General features: G+C 43.9%; 1 protein-coding gene across 6 annotated transcripts in view; it reads right to left on the bottom strand.

The window, feature by feature from the left end:
- Positions 1 to 20,217, bottom strand: part of KYAT1 (kynurenine aminotransferase 1) — a 74,811-nt gene extending 54,594 nt beyond the window's left edge. The window contains exon 1 of one of the 6 annotated variants that reach the window (XM_077478667.1): positions 20,073 to 20,217. The gene's annotated coding sequence lies outside the window, so the exon portion shown is untranslated. Of the gene's footprint in view, positions 1 to 11,627; positions 11,774 to 19,991; positions 20,015 to 20,072 lie in introns of those variants that run through there. The other 5 variants (XM_077478647.1, XM_077478674.1, XM_077478661.1 and 2 more) reach the window with 5 other exon arrangements.
- Between the last annotated feature and the right edge of the window lie 1,761 nt (positions 20,218 to 21,978).

Below are 21,978 nucleotides of genomic sequence, written 5' to 3'. Positions count from 1 at the left end.
GGTTCCCCGAGACCAGAAAGTTATTTTAAGGGTTCCTGTGTTGAAAAGGCTGCTCTATACCGTGTTCAAGATAACAAAGCAGAGAATTCTAAACTTCACCTACCTTGGTCAAATCTTTTTGAGAAAAGAGTTTGCACATCTAAGCCCAAATAATAAGACAACACCCTTAATTACTATGAGTCAGCCCACTTCTGTGTGTGTGACAATATGCACGCTCATAAAAGAAATTACGGGATTAAACCCCTTCTAAATGTATAGCAAAGAAACCGAAAAATGCATCTTAAAGTGAACCTGTTAATTTTGCCTAAGTACAGCAAACCATTTTGTTCATTAGCTCCCCAACACTACTATTTTTAACCACTTCAGCCCCAGAAGATTAGGCTGCTCAATGACTAGAGCAAGTTAAACAAAATTTGGTACTGTGCTGCTGTAACTGGTAATTGCATGGTCATACAATGTTGTACCCAAACAAAATTCGAGTCCCTTTTACCTACAAATAGAGCTTTTTGATGGTATTTGATTGCCATTTTTGTTTTTTTTGCGATAAAAAAAAACTGAAAAAATACCGAAAAATTTGAAGAAAAAAAAGAAAACAAATCCAATAAACTCAGTTTTAGTCACATTTTTACGCCAAAATGTATTCAGCCACGTCTTAAAAAAAAAAAAAAAAACGACGTGTACATTTTCTGGAATTTATGACCACCTATATTTCTTGAGGTGCTAAAATAGCATGTCAGTACAACCCCCCCCCCCCCAAAATAACCCAATTTTGGAAAGTAGACACCATGAGGAAATTGCTGAGCCCATTGAATATTTAATTTGTCACAAGTGACTGAAAAATTATAAAAAAAAAAAAAAAAAAAAAAAAAAAAAAAAAAAAAAAAAAAATTAAAAAGTTGTCACTAAATGATAACAAACATACATATCTCAAAATACATTCCATGCACAACAGAAGCTTATGTCTCACATCACCCACTCTAACCACTTGAAGACAAAGCCCTTCTGACACTTTGTTTACATGGAAAAAAAATAAAAACATTTTGTGCTAGAAAATGAATCCCCCAAAACATTTTTTTTTTAAAGCAAAGGCCCTACAGATTAAAATGGTGGGTGTCGGAATTTGTCACCACCCCCCCCCCCCCCCCACAATTTGTTAAAAAAATAAATAAATAAATAATAAATTCACACACACACACACACACACACACACACACACACACACACACACACACACACACACACACGCGCGATCTTAAGCCAAACATGGATATAAAACACTACAGACAACTACTTTAAAATTGCGCACAAACGCGATGACAAACTACATACATTTTTAAAAGCCTTTAAAATCCTTTACAGGTTACCACTCTAGATTTACAGAGGAAGTCTACTGCTAAAATTACTGCCCTCGATCTGACCTTTGTGACGATACCTCACATGCATGGTGCAATTGCTGTTTACATATGACACCAGACCAACGCTTGAGTTTGCCTTTTGCGTGAGCACAGGGACAGGGGTGCTTTTATTAAATTTTTCTTTAATCATTTATTTTGCCTTAATTTTTAAACTGTTCTACTTTTTTTTTTTTATGTTTATGGTCATAGGTAGTGACAAGTACTCTTTAAAAAAAAAAAAAAAAAATTGAGGTCTAGTAGACCCTAGATCTCTCCTCTGCCCTCACAGCATCTGACCACACCAAGATTGGTGTGATAAAATGCTTTCCCAGTTTACCAATGGCGCTGTTTATATCCAGCAAAACTAAAGTCATGAAATGCTCGTAGCCTCCAGTTTTAGGCCCTAGAGATGATTGGAGCCACTGTGGTCCCGACCAGCTCTATAGTCAGCTGGCAGATCCACCAGCTGCATTCTCGGGTTCCCTGTTGGGACAGGAGAGCCTGAGAAAACCCATGGAAGACTGCTTGCAGCGTCTAGGAAGGTCTTAAATGTGTAAACCTTAATAGGTTTCCAATCTCAAGCAAGGGTCAACTGGGAATTAGCAGTGATGAATAGACCAGCATATAAATTGCTTTGGTCCACAACAGATCTTCTGTAAAAAAACAGCAAATAAGAATCAAGAGAGGTAAACTCAACTGTTTCCACCAGAATTCCGGGTTGGCCAGTGAATGGGCGGGGGGGGGGGGGGGAGTACAGGTGCTGCAGAAGTGGTGGGCTCCCAATTTGGATTGGGCAAATGCAGCAGTTAGGACACCATGGGCTGAACGGGCCTGTGTTTGTCTTCTTAGTGGCTGCAGGACACTAGTTGTCCTAGCCATCTTCACAGCATGAACTCCACTTATGGGACTCACCACGTCACTGTGTGATACTGTAGTGCTGGATGTACGACCAGAATGTACTAGGCAGATGGTGCCTGCCAGTTCACCAGAAGTACGAGCGGCACTAGTACTGGCTCTCTGCTCCATACGAGAGCCCTGTGGTTCTTGCACCTGAACAACAGCAGAATAAGAACAGGGTAGGGTACGCCTGACTTTGGCAGGGACCACTACTCCATCATCAGAGCTGTCAGCGCGCCACTGCAGTCTACTGGTTCGTATTCCGAGACAGAAGTGGACAGATGGATGACTTCCCCCTTCACTCATCTGTCATGCTCAGAAACGTGTAGGCCTCTTTACTAGTGTACCCGGGGTTACCTTTCCGTAATTTTCCTTTGTCGCATCTTCATGGCAGCATACACTCTGGGTTGTGACTCCACATAAATCACCTCAAAAAAAGGGTGGGACATTGTATGCTGCCATGAAAGGAAAATTACAGAAAGTTAAGTATACAATTTTCCGTTTTCCTGTCCCATCATGGCAGCATACACTCTGGGGAATAACTCGCAGACTGGGTGGGAGTGCAAGAAAATAAATTAAGGAACAGAAGAGTTGGCCTGAATAACAGCCCTTCCAAAATCTACTGTTGAAAGCTGTGCAGAATCCACCCTATAAAATGTGATATGAAGGAGTTTCTGGAAGACCAGGTGGTCGCTTTACAGATAGTCTCTGCCGAGACCCTACAAAAGGGTGCCCAAGAAGTTGCCACTGCCCTGGTGGAATGCGCCTTTAAGCCCTCCAGAATCTGTAATTTACTCAGTAAGTAAGCCTTGATTGCTTTAACCAGCTATGAAGCGATGGTATGAGCCCATGCCGCCTGACCTTTCCTAGGGTCATATGGAAGAATCAAGAGGTTCTCTGATCCGAATGGCTCGGTTACTGAGAGATACTTCAGGATGTTGCCCCTGACATCCAAAGGATGAGGATCACCCTGATCTGTGATAAGGGCTGGAAGACTAATCTGATTAAAATGGAATGATGAGGATACCTTCGGTACAAAACGATCTGATGGTTTTAGCACTATCCTGTCCAGATAGACGACCAGGTAAGGAGCCCTTCAGATGCACCGCCGATAGTGAGGCCGTGTTCTGCTCTGCCCAGGCTAACAACAGATTGGCCAACTCCATCAAGCTCCTGCTCCTGGTTCCCCCTTGTTTCATTATGTAGGTAACCACTGTTGTGTTGTCTGACAACACCTGGACATGGTGACCTCTCAAATTCTGCTGAAAGGCCACCAAACCCAGAAAGATCGCCTTCAACTCCCTCCAGTTGGATGATCTTTGAGCTTCCTGCTTGGACCAGACCCCCTGAGATGTTTGACCATCCAGGTGGGCCCCCCAGCCACTTGTGTCTGTTAGTCGCTTGTCCAAGGGAAAAGTCCACACCAGACCCCTTGAGAGGTTTACCTGCTCTCTCCACCACCAAAGAGCCCTTTTCGTCCTTGACGAGATTCTTAACTGCTTTTCCAAAGGATCCTGATAGGACCAACTTGACAGAACCTCCCTCTGAAGGGGTCTGGAATTAACTGCTTTTCCAAAGGATCCTGATAGGACCAACTTGACAGAACCTCCCTCTGAAGGGGTCTGGAATGGAACCTGGCCCACTGAACAGCCGTGATTGCTGCCGTAAGCAGGCCCAGAACTGCCATAGCCGTCCTGACCGAGACTGCCTGGTTGCTCTGTATCCGCTGTACAGCTAGCTGCAACTTTTCCTGCGGCAGGAAAACTTTCTGGAGAATCGAGTTCATCGTATACCCCAGAAATTTCATTTTCTGTGAGGGAATCAGGTTTGACTTCTCTAGATTTAGAAGCCACCCCAGGCCCTCGAGATGAGACTGGGCCATCTGGAGATTGACTAGGACCTGCTCCCTGGAGTCTGCAGATAAGGGACGACTGAAATCCCCTTTAACTTCAGGGGCTCCAGAGCCTCTGCCATAATCTTTGTAAAGACCCTGGGAGAGGACAAGAGTCCGAATGGCAGAGCCCTGAATTGGAGGTGCCACACCAAACTCACCACATGCAATGCCTGATGAATGGGTATATGAAGGTAGGCATCCCTTAGATCCAGGGATGCCATGAAACAATCTGGGGTCAACAACTTTGCGGTGGAAAAAAATTGTATCCATCCTGAAATGCTTGTACCGAATAAACCCATTCAGGATTAAAACGGTACTTCCCTGAGGGTTTTTTCACCAGAAAAATATGGGAGTAAAAACCCCTGCCCTGCTGGTTTACTGGGACTTGAATTAGAACCTCTTGCTGTATCAGCTCCTGTAATAAAAGCTTCATTGCAGAGGTCTTCTCCTGATCTCTTGGCAATGTTATCACATAAAACCTGCTCGGGGGGTGGTTCTGAAAACTCCAACCTGTACCCCTGATCGACAATGCTCTTCACGAACAGATTTGGAGACAGCCTGTCCCATTGTTCGCGAAAAGCTGACATTTCCTCCCCCCCACTGTGGAGAGATTGTCACTTACTCTTGGGAGTCTGCTCTGGGGGAGATCTAAAGAGGACTCCACCCCTGCCTTTGCCCTTCTGCGAACCCCATTTGCTCTTGCGATCCTGGTCTTTTTTACGGGACTGCTGAAAAGTACGAAAATTCTTTTTGGTAACCTGCTTTTTCTTAGCTGGAAAAGCCTTCTTTTTATCGGCCGTCCTATCCAGCACTGACTCTAAATCGGGCCCGAAGAGCAAGTCACCTGAGAAGGGCAAACCACACAGTTTGACCTTAGAGGCCGTGTCTCCACACCATGTTTTCAGCCAAACTGCTCTCCTGGCTGAATTTACAAGAGCCGAGGACCTGGCGGCCAGTTTGACCGATTCTGCTGATGCATCTGCCATATATTTGACAGCATTCAGAATCAGTGGAAAGGACTCTAAGAGATCCTTGCGGGGTGTCCCCGCTTCAGTTTCTTTACCCAGCATTCCAGGTTCCTGGCCACTACCGTAGCAGCCATAGCTGGCTTCAGACTGACTGACGCAGCATCCCAAGCCTTCTTAAGGATGGAGTCAGCTTTTTTGTCCATAGGGTCTTTAAGGATCCTCAAAGGCTAGATCCGTTCGTCTGGATACCTGTGAGAAAGCTGCATCAACTCTGGGTTTTTTGTTCCAAACCTCTGAGTCTTTATCTTCGAAGGGAAACCTTCTCTTGAGAGCCTTAGAGAAGAAAGGGTCTTTCTGGGTCCTTCCACTCCTTTTTCACCGAATCTGAGAGGAGCCTGTGGACTGGAAAAACTCTGTTTTGTCCAACCCCTGGTACATTTTGTCATGAATTGACAGCTGTACCTTTTCTTGAATTTCTAGAGTTGTGTAGATTGCCTTAAGGATGTCACCTACCTCCTCTAGTGATAGCAGGGGCTCTAAGTACAAGCTATCTTCTTCCTCTTCCTCCTCCCCAGAATCCCTGAAGGAGATGAGAGTACTACCCCCTTCGTCGCCAGAATCCTCGGTTTCCACGACGACGCCCTGGGGCTGGGCGGCAAGTTCTGAGGCTCGGTCTGTGCGGGAGGGTTTTGTATCAGGATGGACCTGACTGAACTCAAGGAGTTTGTCAGCTCTTTAACCGAAGAAAACAAATCCTTATACTGCTGGGATGTTTCCTCTTCCACCAACTCTGATACAAACTCTGCACATTGCCTTCTGCCACGAATCTCTGAGGGGGGTCTTGCAAGAAGGACATTGTCTCTGACCTGGTTTAGCTTTTCCTAGTGATTTTTCCTGAAACGACATGCAGGCTTAACTCACTCAAAGCTCTCAACTACCAGTTGCTTAACACCAAGCCAGTGCAGAGACCCACCAAACAGACCACTAGTGAGACCCCAGGACTAGGCTGCAAAAAGTCAGAGCGAAGTCACCTCTGACCTGCAGCGACAGGCCCCACAAGAGGGGGGGGAACAGACAAAGACATAGCCCAACAGTGAAGCAGAGGGTGCCACTGCACCTTGCATACCTGGGCTGGACCGGTGCTTGGAGCGCCTGTCTCCGCCATAGCTGGCTTACATTCCTCCATCGCTGAGTAAGGCAGCATATCACAAACAGCTCTGCCATTTTTTTTTTAACTTTCCCGGCCGCCGCGTCATCAGGGCCGGCCGGAAGTGGAAGCACACGGTCACCTGACCCGCCCCATGATCCCTGCGTTCCAGGTGCTTGAACCACGGCGCTACGCCCCCTCAGAGCGCCCGCGCATCACCGTAAACTACGCCGTCGCCACCTGGGACCCGATGCCGAAAACTGAGCCACGCCGCTGACCCGCAGCGACCTCCGCCAGCGACAGAGCCCTCCCTGCGCTAGTCCAGCGGACACCAGGCACCCAACGCCAGCACTCCAAGGGTCCTTACTCCCGTGAGATGGCTGGGGGCCAAGAAAAAGACAACCAATACTTAAGGTAAGCCTTACTCCGCTGCAGAGAGTGTAGCTTTCCCCTGGTTCAGGCACATGCTTCCTCCATGGAGGAAACAATAACTGAAGCCATGGAGGAAGAGGAGGTGTTTTTAAAGTGGGCATGCGTTTCCTGATAAGGTGGAGCTACACACTCTCTGGGGTTGTCCTGAAAGGCGATTTGAGAAATCATTGGCCTGGGCGGCCACGTTACTTTGCCCAGCTGAGCCAACCTGCCACAGTATAACTGAACATTCAATTGCCTATTTAGGGCAAAGCGATTGGTTCGTTTGACAAAGTTCCAACTCACATCAGATTTTTGTTGCGGTGATACCACAGTACAGCAATGCTCAAGATGAAGAATCCCATTATTACTAATGGGCTGTTTATAACCGAGCACTGTGTTACCTGTTCCATGGAGCTCAAGAGAGTACATGAACTTTGGAGCATAATTGCATCTTAAAACGCTGTTAAAAGTGTATGTGTGCATGGACACATAGGATATATATGAATTGGGACCTAGGATAGTGGGCTCCTTGAGGGTAGGGACTGATGAGAGTGTGCAATGTACAGGGATAGGGACAATTGTAGACACTTACTAAGGTTGAACTGTATGGACTGGTGTCTTTATTCAACCTTACTAACTATGAAATGCAAGGGAGTTTAGACCAGGGCTTGACATATTTGCTTTGAGCCCACATGCACATTGGCCCAATTTAACATACGATTTTGACTTTGCTGCACCGATTGCCAAAAGTAGTTCCTATACTAGTTTGGGTGACTTCAATAGACATCTGTGCATGAACGCGAACAGATGTCTCAAATCCCCCCTGAAGTGAGACTGAAATGCCAGTTTGAAAGCAAGTTCAAACCCGCATTCAGGGTTCTGTGAGAGTTTAGTGCAGTGCGAATTTCAGCTCCCAAGACTTCTATGAGACTAGATTGAAGTCGCAATCCAGTGTTCACATCACTGCAATTTTTTTTTTTTGCCTAGATTTAATATAAAAATAAAAAATTGCAGATGTGACCACTCCCCTCACAAATCGCACTAAATTTGCATGGAAAACGTACATGCTCAGCAGAATTCGCATTGCGATGTAAAAAAATAAATAAATAAAAAAAAAACAAACGCAATATGAATACGCACCGCGTACCACTTTAAATTTGCACCACATCAGCGTGAACCGGGGTTGCCAGGAGTACTGGGCCAGTCATAAGTGGTTGAATGATTCCTCACCCAAAGCGCCATGTACTTTATACATGCACCATGTTGGTCCAATACAGTGAGTGCTTCATAGTGGGATTGGACTAGGATCTGAATACACCTGAGATCATCCTAAGTATTGAGGCAAGGGGGTCATCATGGCACTTCCACTTTCTCCATCAGCTCATCCCACACAGTTATACCTTTTCCTTATTGAGCTAAAGTGGTTAACACTTATCTTTCCAATGGGCTAGTGCTTGCATCTTCTATGTGCCGGTCTTCAGCCATCTCCATTGGCCAGTGCAAGATGAATGTGAGAGAAGATAGCACTAAGGGAGCTAAGGAGGAGGTGGGATCCTTATGTATAGAGCTCCAAAGGGATGAAACTAAGGGGAAAAGAATACTGGGAGTATGCTATAGGCCCCCTAACCTGAGCAAGGAATGAGAAACGGACCTCCTATCACAAGTTGGATTAGCAGCAAGGATGGGAAGTGTTATCATAAATGGGGGATTTTAATTATCCAGAGTGACAGACTGCTGGGCGGAGGGAACTGTGCATTAGTCTAATGCCGCATACACGACCGGACTTTCCGGCAGACTAGGACTGACTGTCTTCCCGACGGACTTTCAGTGGAGTGCCGACAGACTTTCCGAAGTAATGGACTTGGCCACACACAAACGGACTAAGTCTGTTCGAAAGTCCGTTAATTTTGAATGTGATGCCGTAAGACGGGAATAAAACAAAGTTCAATAGCTTCCCTTGCGTCGTATTTGGTCCGTCAGACCAGCTTACAGACGAACGGTTTTCCTGATAGGAACTGAGGCCGTCGGACAGATTTGAAACATGTTCTATTTCTAGGTCCGTCTGATCGTTTTATAAAAATACCAGATTAGCCCCCACACACGATCGGAATGTCCGATGGACCGATTCTGTCGGAAAGTCCGGTCGCGTGTATGCGGCATTAGGCTCACCAGTTCCTAAATGTCTTGCAGGACAATTTCATGTGCAAAAAAATAAAGTGCAGTGCTAGGTTTAAGCGCAAGATGATCCTGTGCATAAAAACATATGAAAGTAAATCTAACACTGTATTACTAACGTGCAATATGATCATAAACATTAACCGCTTAAGGACCGCCACACGTAAAAATAAGTCGGCAGAATGGCACGGATGAGCACAATCACGTACCCGTACACCTTCCAGCGGGTGGGGGGGGGGGGTACGATCGGACCCCCTCCTGCTGGCTGCGGTGGTCCGTTTCGCTTCAGGAGCGATCCGGGATGAGGGGATGGCCATTGGTTTCTGGCCATCCCCTCTCGATCGCTCCTGGCGAATGAGAAGCTTCCCCTGCCTGTGTTTATACTACAGTGATGTCACTCTCCTCGGGGCGGTCTTTTTGACCGGACGGCGAGGAGAGAAGACATAGTAAGTGCACCAAAACTACACTGACATGTAGGTACACAAAACCCCCTGATTGCCCCTAGAGTTAACCCTTTCATCCCCTTATGCCAGTGTCACTAAGCGATCGTTTTTCTTATCGCTGCATTAGTGTCACTGGTGCCGCTAGGTAGCAAGTTATTTTTTAGGTTCACCGCCAGGTTTTTATAGAGTTAGGTACCCCCATATACTACCTAATAAAGATTTTAACCCCCTGATTGCCCCTAGAGTTAACCCTTTCACCAGCAATCACCGTATAAGTGTCATTGGTGACACTGGTTAGCCAGTTAGTCATTTAGGTTCCCCGTCAGGTTTTTATATAGCGTCAGGGACCCCCATATACTACCTAATAAAGGTTTTAACCCCCTGATTGCCCCTAGTTAACCCTTTCACCAGTGATCACCATATAAGTGTTACGGGTGACTCTGGTTAGTTTGCTTTTTAGAGCATCAGGGCACCCACCATTTATTACCCAATAAAGGTTTAGCCCCCTGATCACCTGGCGGGTGATATCAATTAGGTTTTAGGGTCAGAGTCGCCCTAGGCAGTGCTAGGTTAGTGCCAGAACTGCTAACACCCACACGCAAAGCATACACCTCCCGTAGTGGTATAGTATCTGATCAGATCTATACTAACGTCCCCAGCAGTTTAGGGTTTAAAAAAATAAAAATAAAAAAAACACACACACGCATTGTTAGCGGGATCAGCCCAGATACCTGCTAGCACCTGCGTTTTGCCCCTCTGCCCAGCCCACCCAAGTGCAATATCGATCGATCACTGTCACTTACAAAACAATAAACCGCAGCGTTTGCAGAGTCAGGCCTGATCCCTGCAATCACTAACAGTTTTTTTTGGTAGCGTTTTATATTTAAATCCTAAAGGCGGTGCTTGGTTTTCGGGGTGCCGTACACGGCTAGGCTCCCAAAAAGTCCCACACATGTGGTATCCCCGTACTCAGGAGAAGCAGCAGAATATATTTTGGGGTGCAATTCCACATAACTATGGCATGTGTGAGCAATATCATTTAGTGACAACTTTTTGTAAATTTTTTTTTTTTTGTGTGTCATTCAATCACTTGGGACAAAAAAAAAAAAAAATAAAAAAAAATTTTTTATATGTTCAATGGGCTCAACAAGCCCCTCAGCAATTTTCTTGGGGTGTCTACTTTCCAAAATGGGGTCATTTGGGGGGGGTTGTACTGCCCTGCCATTTTAGCACCTCAAGAAATGAGATGCGCAGTCATAAATTAAAAGCTGTGTAAATTCCAGAAAATGTACTCTAGTTGGTAGATGCTATAACTTTTGCGCAAACCAATAAATATACGCTTATTGACTTTTTTTTTTTTTTTTTTTACTAAAGACATGTGGCTGAATACATTTTGGCCTAAATGTATGACTAAAATTGAGTTTGAGTTTATTTGAAAAAAATTATTTTATATCGTAAAAAATAAAAATCACAGAGGCAATCAAATACCATCAAAAGAAAGCTCTATTTGTGGGAAGAAAAGTACGCAAAATTTCATTTGGGTACAACACTGCATGATCGCACAATTACCAGTTAAAGCAGTGTAGTGTGAAATTGTAAAAAGACCTCTGGTCCTTAGGCTGACAATTGGTCCGGGGCTTAAGTGGTTAAATAGCATGAATTCAAATAAAGTGCAACGATACAGTGCACATATGATGAATTGGAAATATATATATATATATATATATATATATATATATAAAAAAAAAAAAAAAAATTTTATAGTTTTAGTGCAATCCCATGCAACAAATACAAGATGAAAACAAAAGTTGCATAAAAAAAAAATAATACAATATGCAAATTGTAAAATGCAACACTAAATTAGGGTACAAAAAGACTCTGTGCATGAGAACATATGTGAAAAAAAAAAAAAAATAATAATAATAATAATAATAATAATAATAATAAATGTGACCATAATCTTAAATAGCACAAATTCTAATAAAGTGCAACCAAACAGTGCAAATGTGATGGATTGTGTTATATACAACAAAAATATTACATTTAGTGCCATCCCATGCGACAATACAGAAGGAAACTAAAAATCGGATAAAAAAAAAAAAAATAGACACACACACACACACACACACACACACACACACACACACACACACACACAGTGCAAAACAATAAAGATGAAAGAAATTGTTCATAAATTGCTGAAATCCAATATGTGACTTCACAGTGCAGCATATAACATAGATTGAGTGCTCATCACCATTTTTCCCCATCACCTCATTAAGATAAAAGGCTTACCAAAAAGCCTGTGACCTCCCTTATTCAAGCAGGTCAAACAACGCTTTTAGTGAAATCCAAGATTATTTGCCGATGGAAAACTTCAGTATTCCTCTCCAGAAGGATCCATGGACATCCACTCAAATCCCAATGATGTGAACAGCAAGATAATAAAAAAAAAAAAAAGATAAAACAGCCCCCCAAAAGTATAGAATGTCTTCTCAAGACGTTTTATTAAAAGACAGGAGTTGCAGTACAAAAACTCCAAGGCTGATAAAAAAAACAAAAAAAATTGCAGTAATAATCCTTGCAAGGAAAAATGGACATAAAGGTTTGTTTAAAAACCAATCGCATGTGTGCATAGCATCCCAACAATCATTTCATCAAATATGACATCTTCAGGGGTACACCCACAATTCTGCACCTGCGCATTAAATACCTCACTAGCAAAACAGGGAAGCTCTGCCATAGGTCACACGAAATAGTGCATGAGAGCTCCTTGGGTGTGTTAACACTCCAGGTGAAAAGACTTTTCTAGGATGACTACTGGTGTGTGTAAATACCAAGCAATTACCAGAAGGCAAAACAGTGCGTACTGCCATCTTGTAGTGAAGCAAGGTAATCCAAGTAAATTTTGTACCTAAACAAAAAATATATTTACAATAGCTGTGAATAGCCAGCTGCCCCATGTTGCCACAGGTTTACATATGATAAGATATGTACCAATTATAAACAAGTGACAAATGCCACAAACCAAAATAATATATTCATGAAAAACTAACATTTAAATGACCATAAAATAAATTATAAAAAAAATATATATATAAATTCAACAATAATTATAACCTGAATCACAATAAAGAACATATTTATTGATGTTAAATGAACCCAAGGGACATAAAGTATAGCCCTTAGGGAAAAAATCCTCTTTATATTATTTGTTAGTTAATGTGCTGAAAAAATATTCACTTAGTCGCACTTTGAATGACAATTGCGCTACACTGTACCCAAACAAATTTTTTTATAATTTTCTTCACACAAATAGAGCTTCCTTTTGGTGTTATTTATTCACTGCTTATTTTTTACAAAACAAAAAAAAAAAAGACCAAAAATTTGGAAAAAAAATGTTTTTTTTTTACTTTTTTTCTGTCAGTAAATTTTGTAACTTAGACCCCTTTCACACTGCCAGCGTTTTTCAGCCAACACAGCGCTAAAAATAGCACCTGAAAAAAGAAACTCCATTCACGGGCTTTCACACTGGAGCTGTGCGTTGGCAGGGCATCAGAAAAAGTCCTGCTAACAGCTTCTTTGGAGTGGTGAAGGAGCGGTGAACTCACTGCTTCTCCACCGCTGCTCCCCACTGAAATCAATGGGACAGCACTGTGATACGGGGCGGGCAGGTTTAACCCCTTTTCATGCCGAATAGCACTGCTAAAACAACAGTAAAACTGCGCTAAAAACAGCACCGCTTTACCGCCAAAGTCCGGGGCAGCTCGGTGTGAAAGCCATCTAAGTCATTTTTCACCTTCACTGATGTGCGCTGATGAGGCAGCACTGATAGGCTGAACTGGTGGGCATTGATGAGGTGGCACTTATGGGCACTGATTAGGTGGCACTGATGATTAGGCACTAATATGCTGCATTTATGGGCACTGATAAGTGGCACTGATATGTGGCATTGATGAGTACTGATAAGCGGCACTAATAGGCAGCACTGGTGGGCACTGATAGGCAGCACAGATAGGCGGTACTGATGGGCATTGATGGCTGGCACTGATGGGCATTGATTGACCGCAGTGATGGGCAACACTGATAGGTGGCACGGATTGGCAGCACTGACTGGCATCACTAATTGGCACTGATTGGTGGCACTTGTGGGCAGTGGTGGACACTGATTGCTGCCACTGATTGCCCACCAATGCCAGCTATGGTGGGCACTGATTGGTGACACTGTGTTGCACTATTGTAATCAGAGCACTGATGATCAGTGCCCTGATTACATTCCTACATGTCCCCCTGTGAGGAGATGCTGCTGATCGGCTCTCCTCTCCTCACACTCTGTCAGTGTGAGGCGTGAAGAGCCAATTACCGGCACTTCCTTGTTTACATGTGACCGGTTGTGATTGTGCACAGCCAATCACATGGTTAAAGAGCCGTGGACGTTCTTTACAGAGATCGGCGCAGCCGCACGAGAGCCGAATCGCCCCGCCATCATTTGACGGTGGGCGGGCGGCAAGCAGTTAAAGGACTATAGGAATGGTAGTTTCATACAAGCAGTGGAGGGGACATCAACTGTTATTAATAAAACAGTGTATGTCCAACTCCACATTTAAGCCATTCGGCACATGGGACCCCAGTTTATATATCCAATTTGTTTCAGATCTAGATATGGTACTCCTTCCCATGCTACCCTGCCAATGCGGTATATATTTCTCAAGTGCAATGAAAGTAGTGCCCCTGGGGTCTCTTATGTTTTAGGTCATAATGCTTTGAAACATTATGCTTGCCAAAACCTTTTTGAATATTGGCTATATATTCTCCCAACCTAACATGTAACATCTGAATTAGGAACCATGGACATCAATCGGATCCATTTGAAAAAGCTGTTAGCCAAAAATGGATGGTACCCGAGCCTCATGAGAAGGGAAGGAAAGAATATTCCTTGAGGTTTTGCATATAATGCAGCCTTACAGCATTGGACCCTGTGTTATGGAACCCTGTGCAGTGTTCTGACCAAGGTGCTATACAGGTCCAGGGGAGTGAACCCCACATTAAGGGGGACCCAGTCTCTGAAGGTCTTTTATGACAAAGCTCGCCGTGATGGGTGAAGATTGGGTCTGGCTGTGTTTTCTCCAGCAAACCCTGCAGCGGGAATGTTAAGTTTAAAAAAAAATAAAAAACACAAGGAAGAAAAAAATCCTGGGAAAGGAACACATTTGGTTCACTTCAAAGGATTTCTTCTGAATAGCGAATGCCTTGCCTGTTTTCCACCACCACCAGAGGGTGTATTGTAACATACCTGCTTGTCATGTTTGTTTACTGTGTACAGCGCTCCTTTGGAGACAGCATTACCCCTCATCCTGGTTGCCAGTTCTCTGGGCCACCCGCCTTCTACACACAGGCATGCAGGCCCCCCCCCCCCAAGCCTCGCAATCCCAAAAGCTGCAAGCTGCTGGTCCAATCCCTTACGGAATTGGTCCATTCAGCATATAAATTGCCCCCAGCGGAAATGGCTGAGGCCCCCTTTTCTTCTTTGGGTTCTTTGAGACCTTCACATGCTTTCCCTTTACACCCACTGCTGGAGCAACTAATATATGCAGACTGGTATCACCCAGATAGGCATTTTCTCCCTCCTGTGAGATTTTCTCTTTATCCAATGGAGGAAAAATTCACTAAAAAGTTGAGTTTGCCAGCAGTGGATACTGCTATTTCCTCTGTAAATAGGAGCCTAACTTGTCCAGTAGACAATGTCCAGGTTTTCAAAGATCCAGCCGACAAGAAGCTGGAATCTTTACTTAAAGCATCTTTTTCTATAGCTGGATCAGCTGTACAGCCTGCAGTAGCAGCGATAGGGGTTTGTCAGTCCTTAAAAGACCAGCTCAAGCAAGTCATTAAACGTGTCCCTGCTCAAGGGGAAGCAGCCCACGAGTTAGCGGAACTGCCAAGGGCCTTATGTTTTGTGGTAGATGCCCTTAAAGATTCTATTCAACAGGTGTCACGCTTTGCCCTCTTATCTGTGCATATGCTCAGAATTCTCTGGTTGCAGCATTGGTCAGCTGAGTTGCTATGCAAAAAGCTATTGGCAAGTTTTCCCTTTTCATGGGGAACAGTTGTTCGAAGATGACTTGGACAAGTATGTCAAAAAAATTTGAGGTGGTAAGAGTGGCCTTTTACCGGTTAAGAGGAGGAGTAAGCGTCCTTCATTCATCATAAACGTACTGCAGCCTCCAGGCAGTTTCAACGGCCTCCGCCATCGGGTTCAAGAGGTAAGCCTCAAGGTCAAGCACAAGGCCAGAAGAAGCCCTGGGGGCAGAAGCATTCCTAAGACCTCCTTATGAAGGGGCGCCCCCACTCACTTGAGTGGGGGGGAGGCTTCTGCAGTTTTCAGGAGCTTGGCGGAAAGAGATCCAGGACAGATGGGTCATCTCCACAGTATCTTTAGGCTACAAGCTAGAGTTTCGGGAGTTTCCATCTTTTCGGTTTCTAAGATTGAATGTTTCCGGAAGACCCATTATAAAGAAGGTCTTTGTTCCAGGCACTGGACCGGTTGACATCACAAAGTGTGACTACAGAAGTTCCAACAGAGGAGCAGGGTATGGGGTTTTATTCAAATCTCTTCACAGTGCCAAAACCGAACAGAGGTGTCAGACCCATTCTAGATCTCAAAGACCTAAATCAATTCCTAACCATCCGCTCTTTTTGCATGGTCTATCCGGTCAGTCGCATCCTCTCTGAGAGGAGGAGAATTTCTAGCATCAATAGACATCAAAGATGCATATCTGCATGTGCCAATCTACCCCGCTCACCATAAATTTCTGCGATTCGAGGTAGAACAGCACCATTTTCAGTTTGTGGCCTTGCCCTTTGGGTTAGCCACTGTCCCCCGGGTGTTCACAAAGATTTTAGCCCCGGTATTAGCAAGAGTAAGGGTCCAGAGTATATCAGTAATGGCATGCCTAGACGACCCTGCTGCTTATAGATAAGTTGGTTACACGGCTAGATGGCAGTGTGTCCAGCGCGGTCAGATATTTGGAGCCCCTGGGTCTGATTCTCAACCAAGAGAAGTCAAACTTACAGCCAGTAAGGAGGCTAGAATAGTATTTTTGCCTCAGACGAAGGTCAGGGCTATAATAGATCTGGTCCGTGTGGTCAAGGGAAAAAAGGATCGCTCCATTCGCCTTTGCATGAGGTTGGTAGGGAAAATGGTGGCTTTGTTCGAAGCTATTCCCTATGTCCAATTTCATTCAAGACTGTTGCAAAACAGTACTCTATCTGCTTAGCACAAGAGGGTCCAAGCCTTGGACTATCCAATGCATCTGTCCCCAAAGGTACGCCAGAGTCTCAATTGGTGGTTGATAACCAGAAATTTGCAGAAGGGGGAAATCTTTCATGCTGGTAACCTGGAAGATAGTAACAATGCATGCCGGCCTCTTGGGCTGGGGAGCGGTTCGAGAGGAGGCCACTGTCCAGGGGAAGTGGTCAGAGACTGAAAAAGCCTTGCCCATCAACATTCTAGAGATTCGGGCAGCGCGCCTGGCTCTTATATCTTGGACTTTCAGGTTGCAGGGCTGTCCTGTCAGGATACAATCCAAGAATGCCACAGCTGTGGCTTACATCAACTCCCAATGGGGTACCTGGAGTCAGGTGGCCCAAAGGGAGTTGGACCATATTCTGACATGGACAGAGAAGCATGTGCCTTTCCTGTCAGCAGTCTTCATTCCGGGGGTGGAGAATTGACAGTCGGACTTCTTGAGCCACCAACAATTGTCTCCAAGGGAATGGTCCCTTCATCCTGAGGTTTTTTCTGCCAAATGCCAAAGGTAGGGTACCCGGACATAGATCTATTGGCATCCAGGTTCAACAAGAAGTTGGACAGCTTTGTGTCAAGGACAAGAGATCCGCTCGCAGTTGAAATAGACAAGCTAGTGACCCATTGGGATCAGTTTTCACTCATTTGTGCATTCCCCCAATTCAGCTCCTACCACGGCTTTTACGTAGGATCAAGGAAGAGGGGGAGCCAGTGATACTGGTTGCCCCTGCATGGCCCAGAAGAGCTTGTATTGCAGAGCTCATAAGGTTGGCAGTAGGGAAACCGTGGACTCTTCCATTCCGTCCAGACTTGCTTTCTCAAGGACCGGTGTTCCATCATGCCTTACAATCGCTAAATTTAACGGTTTGGCTAATGAAACCCAAATTTTAAAGGATCGATGGCTCTCGGGCTTAATGGTGACTACCCTGATTAATACAAGGAAGCCGGCCTCTAGGGTCATTTATTATAGGATCTGGAGGTCCTATGTATGCTGGTGTGAAGCCAAGAGATGGCATCCTCAAAAATTTGTTATAGGGAGAATTCTTGCCTTCCTACAATTGGGAGTAGAAATGAAGATAGCCTTGAGTACCATCAATGGTCAGATCTTGGCCTTGGAAGTATTTTTTCAAAGACCACTTGCTTCACATTCTTTGATTCTGGCCTTTTATACAAGGGGTAACTCGTTTAACTCCGCCAGTTAGGCAGCCATTGTGCCCATGGGATTTGAATCTAGTTTTATCGGTCTTGCATAGACAACCCTTTGAGCCTTTGCGCCACATTCCCCTGATCCTTTTGACAAGGAAGTTGATTTTCTTGGTTGCAGTAACTTCGGCAAGGAGAATGTCAGAATTGGCAGCTTTTTCCTGTAAGGAGCTATACTTAATTATTCATAAGGACAAGGTGGTGTTGCATCCTCATACAACCTTCTTGCCCAAGGTAGTGTCCAGTTTTCACTTGAACCAAGATGTCTCCCTGCTTTAGTTTTTCCCAGAACCTCGCTCTGCGGAACAAAAATTGATGCATTCTCTCGACGTGGGGAGAGCTGTAAGGATCTATCTGAAGGTGACGGCTCAGATAAGAAAGACTGATGCTTTGTTTGTGCTGCCAGATGGGCCCAGAAAAGGGCAGGCAGCGTCAAAATCAACTATTTCCCAGTGAATTTGTCAGGTTATAATTCAGGCTTATGGATTGAAAAGAAGGGTTCTATCTTTTCAAATTAGAGCGCACTCTACCAGGGGAGTAAGTGCTTCATGGACAGTGCGTCACCAGGCCTCTATGGCTCAGGTTTGCAAGGCCGCCACTTGGTCGTCAGTACATACATTTACTAAATTTTACCAGATGGATATAAGGCAGTAGGAGGATGCCGCTTGTGGCCGCAGTGTACTGCAGGCAGCAGTATAGGTCCTCACGTCTGATGGCAGACTGCTTTGATATGCGTCTCCCTCCCCTCAAGGGCATTGCTTTGGGACATCCCACATAGTAATTGCTATGGCTGCTCTGTGTCCCGTGATGTACGATAAAGAAAATAGGATTTTTAATACAGCTTACCTGTAAAATCCTTTTCATGGAGTACATCACGGGACACAGGGCTCCCTCCCCTCTTGCAGGGATATACATTAGCTTGCTACAAAACTGAGGTACTTCCTGTATGGGAGGGGATATATAGAGGGGGACTTCCCATCTTTGGGTGTGCCATTGTCCAGTTACCTATAGGTGGTGTATAACCCACATAGTAATTACTATGGCTGCTCTGTGTACCGTGAGGTACTCCAAGAAAAGGATTTTTACAGGTAAGCTGTATTAAAAATCCTATTTTTTGGTATGTGTATTAGACCCTGCAAGGTACATGTAAAGTCCCACCCCATTTTTGTTCTCATTCGGCAATTGATCCATCTATGGTCATTCCCACTCCAGAGAAGTCAATCTAAGGATTAGCTTCTCTGGAACGGGACTGTTGGAAATTTTTCACTCAATCAGTGCATGAAGCCAATTGGCCGTAGAGTTTATCAGTGTGTTCTGAAAGCGCAGGATTTCTCTATCCACCTTGCTTGCGTTGATAAGGGCTGGCTGGTTTACACAAAAATCCATCTATGGCCAGCCTAAAGCTGATCATACACCTATAGATTATCTGCAGATTTTCTATGGTTAGAAGGAAAAAGTGTGAGATTCCTCCATCCACAGTTTAGTGAACATGGAGAAATCTGTTGCACTTTTTCCATCTAACCATAGAAAATCTGCAGATAATCTATGGGTGTATGGCCAGCTTAAGGCTGGTCTGAAAAAATAAAAATATATAGATTCTCCCATCCACATATGCAAGGTGGTTGGAAGATTCTTCCACTGTCAGAATCCACTGATCAGCCCTGCAAACACTGATCAAATGAAAGTTCCAATTTGACAGAAATCGATTGTTAAGCCTTTGTTCACATTATTGTTATCAATGGTTGTGAATAAATCAATGTGACTTTGCCGTGCTGCATCGATTTGAAAAAGTCGTTTCTGTATTACGTTTGGCCATTTCGGGTGCGACTTGCTTAGACATCTGTGCATGAAGCTGCACAGATGTCTTCAAAGTCGCATTGATATGCGGCTTTGAAAGCGTATGATTTCAGATGAAGTTGCACTATTTTAAAGCCGCATTCAATGTGAACGAGGGCTATATTTGTCTAGACCCTGTTCAACCAGCCCAATTTCAATCCATCTAAGGCCAGTTTAAAAAAAAATTCTGTAATTATAACTTCGTAAAGTTCTATGAAAACTGTTGGCACTGTATAAATCATCTACAATAAAAATAATAACAGCAGACAGGCAGACAACACTTGCAGGATGATAACTCAGTGTTAGCCTTTACTGACCTTTCATACACTGCCTGTGATAATGTCCAATCATAGCCCTCTCCCTAAAAAAAGAATTTTGAAGCTCCTGGCTTTCCATACCTCAGTCCTGTGAGCAGTCACCACTGAGGTCTAAGAAGGAACAGAAACTGAAGGAGATGTCCTTAGTGTGACGTGCAGATCAGAGCAGGAGCAGCCATCTTCCTGGATACCCCGACCACACTGGGTTCTGGTTAACAGCTACAACAACATGGCTCCTGTCTCAGGGACAACAAAAAGACACACAGTGTTTCTCTGGTGTTTAAAGTCCTAAACGTGACAGATTTTGGTGTCTACCAACATGCATTACCACTTAACTGACAATCGTGAAAACTGCAGTTGCTGGACTATTCTAAAATGAACAACATTCCTGATTAAAACACTTGCCTAATGTTTTCATTTTTTGCACACATATTAAAATCTGCATTTTTGTGTAAACACACACACACACTGTATATTTTTTGAAAGCAGAGACCCTGGAGAATAAAATGGTGGTAGTTGCAATTCTTTTATGTTGCACGAGATTTCCAAAGTTATTTATTGGACGCATATTTTCAGGAAAAAATACACTAAAATTAAGCACAAACAAATACAATATTATATCTATTATTTAACAAAATATAAAAGATGATGTTGCATTAAGTAAATAGATATCAAACATGCCAAGTCTTAAAATTGCACGTACCCATGGACTCACAAACGATGGTACCTAAAATTCTCCACCCGCAACGTTTTAAAAGCCTTTGCAGGTCATCAGTTTAGAGTTAACCATGAACGATGGCTCTAGAATTATTGCTCTCACTCCGATCTGTCACAATACCTCACCTGTGTGGTGCAACTGATGTTTGCAAACATGTGCTTGCCCTGTGCTTTTTATGGGATGTATGCGAGGGTGCTTTAAAAAATGGTTACGTTTATTTTTACTTATTATATATCATTTTTTTTTTTTTTTCTTTTTTTTTCTTTACTTTATTGCTATCAAAGGTAGCATAGCATAATAGCATGGGCAGGTGGCAGGTCCTCTTTATGGATGCATCACTGGTCTATTAGACCCCCAATGTCTCCCCTGCCCTCCAATGCAGTTAGTCAAACAGATATTTGAGAGCCCCAAATCTAGAGCCACCTTTTATTGGAAAGCCATTCATTGGCTATAGCCAACATTATACTAACAAAATCATCAAGATCGTTGTAATTCACCAGAACCACAACTGAAAGTGATCCCATGTGCACATTCTAATTACTTAAAATCTGATTCGTTATCTTTCCTCTCCCTCGATTTGGCTGCGGCCATAGAGGATGTGGGCAGCTGACGCCGTCCTGGCTTAATTTTCGGGTTTTTGTGCAGCTGGCTTCTCCTATTCTTGCGTCTGCGCAGTCGCGAGGAAAATGCCCACTAGTAGATGCCCCAGTAGATGCAGTTCTGGTCAGGAAATCTCACGCTAATACCCACATTAGATGCCTGAATATTTCTGGGATCGATGAAATAGATATCCCAGGAGTCAACAGGCCAGGCTGGTGACATAGTAGCTTAGATCGCAACCGGAGTCAAGGGGAAGACTATTGAAATAAGGGTACTTGCTTTACAAATTTCAAGATAGAACTATCCAAATATTACAGCACTATGGGTGGACATTACAATGAGGCTACTTATAAAAATGAGTAGAGCTTTGCTAGCCAGTATCAAGCACACAGCTGCAGCAGTTGCGAGCTTGATTTAACCACTTGTACACCATGCTGTTTATAACGTCTTTTGGTAGATAAGTGGTTAATAAAGGAAACTTGTTGGACCTATGCTCTGCTTATTTTTCCATCCAGAGCTATAAATTACCTAGACAGCTTGTAAACCTATTTATGGCCACTCCTGAAAATGCAAATCTTCTAGCTATCTTGCAGAACCTCTTACTTCAATTATTTAAATCACTGACCCAGAACAAGTATGCAGATAAGTACTTTACCCTGACACTCAATC

Source organism: Lithobates pipiens, unplaced genomic scaffold (assembly GCF_037356315.1).
Source record: "Lithobates pipiens isolate NorthernLeopardFrog02 unplaced genomic scaffold, aLitPip1_a1.2 Scaffold_1, whole genome shotgun sequence".
NCBI classification, from domain to species: Eukaryota; Metazoa; Chordata; class Amphibia; order Anura; family Ranidae; genus Lithobates; species Lithobates pipiens.
Note: the sequence above shows the minus strand (reverse complement) of the source record. Positions and strands in the feature narration are given on the sequence as shown.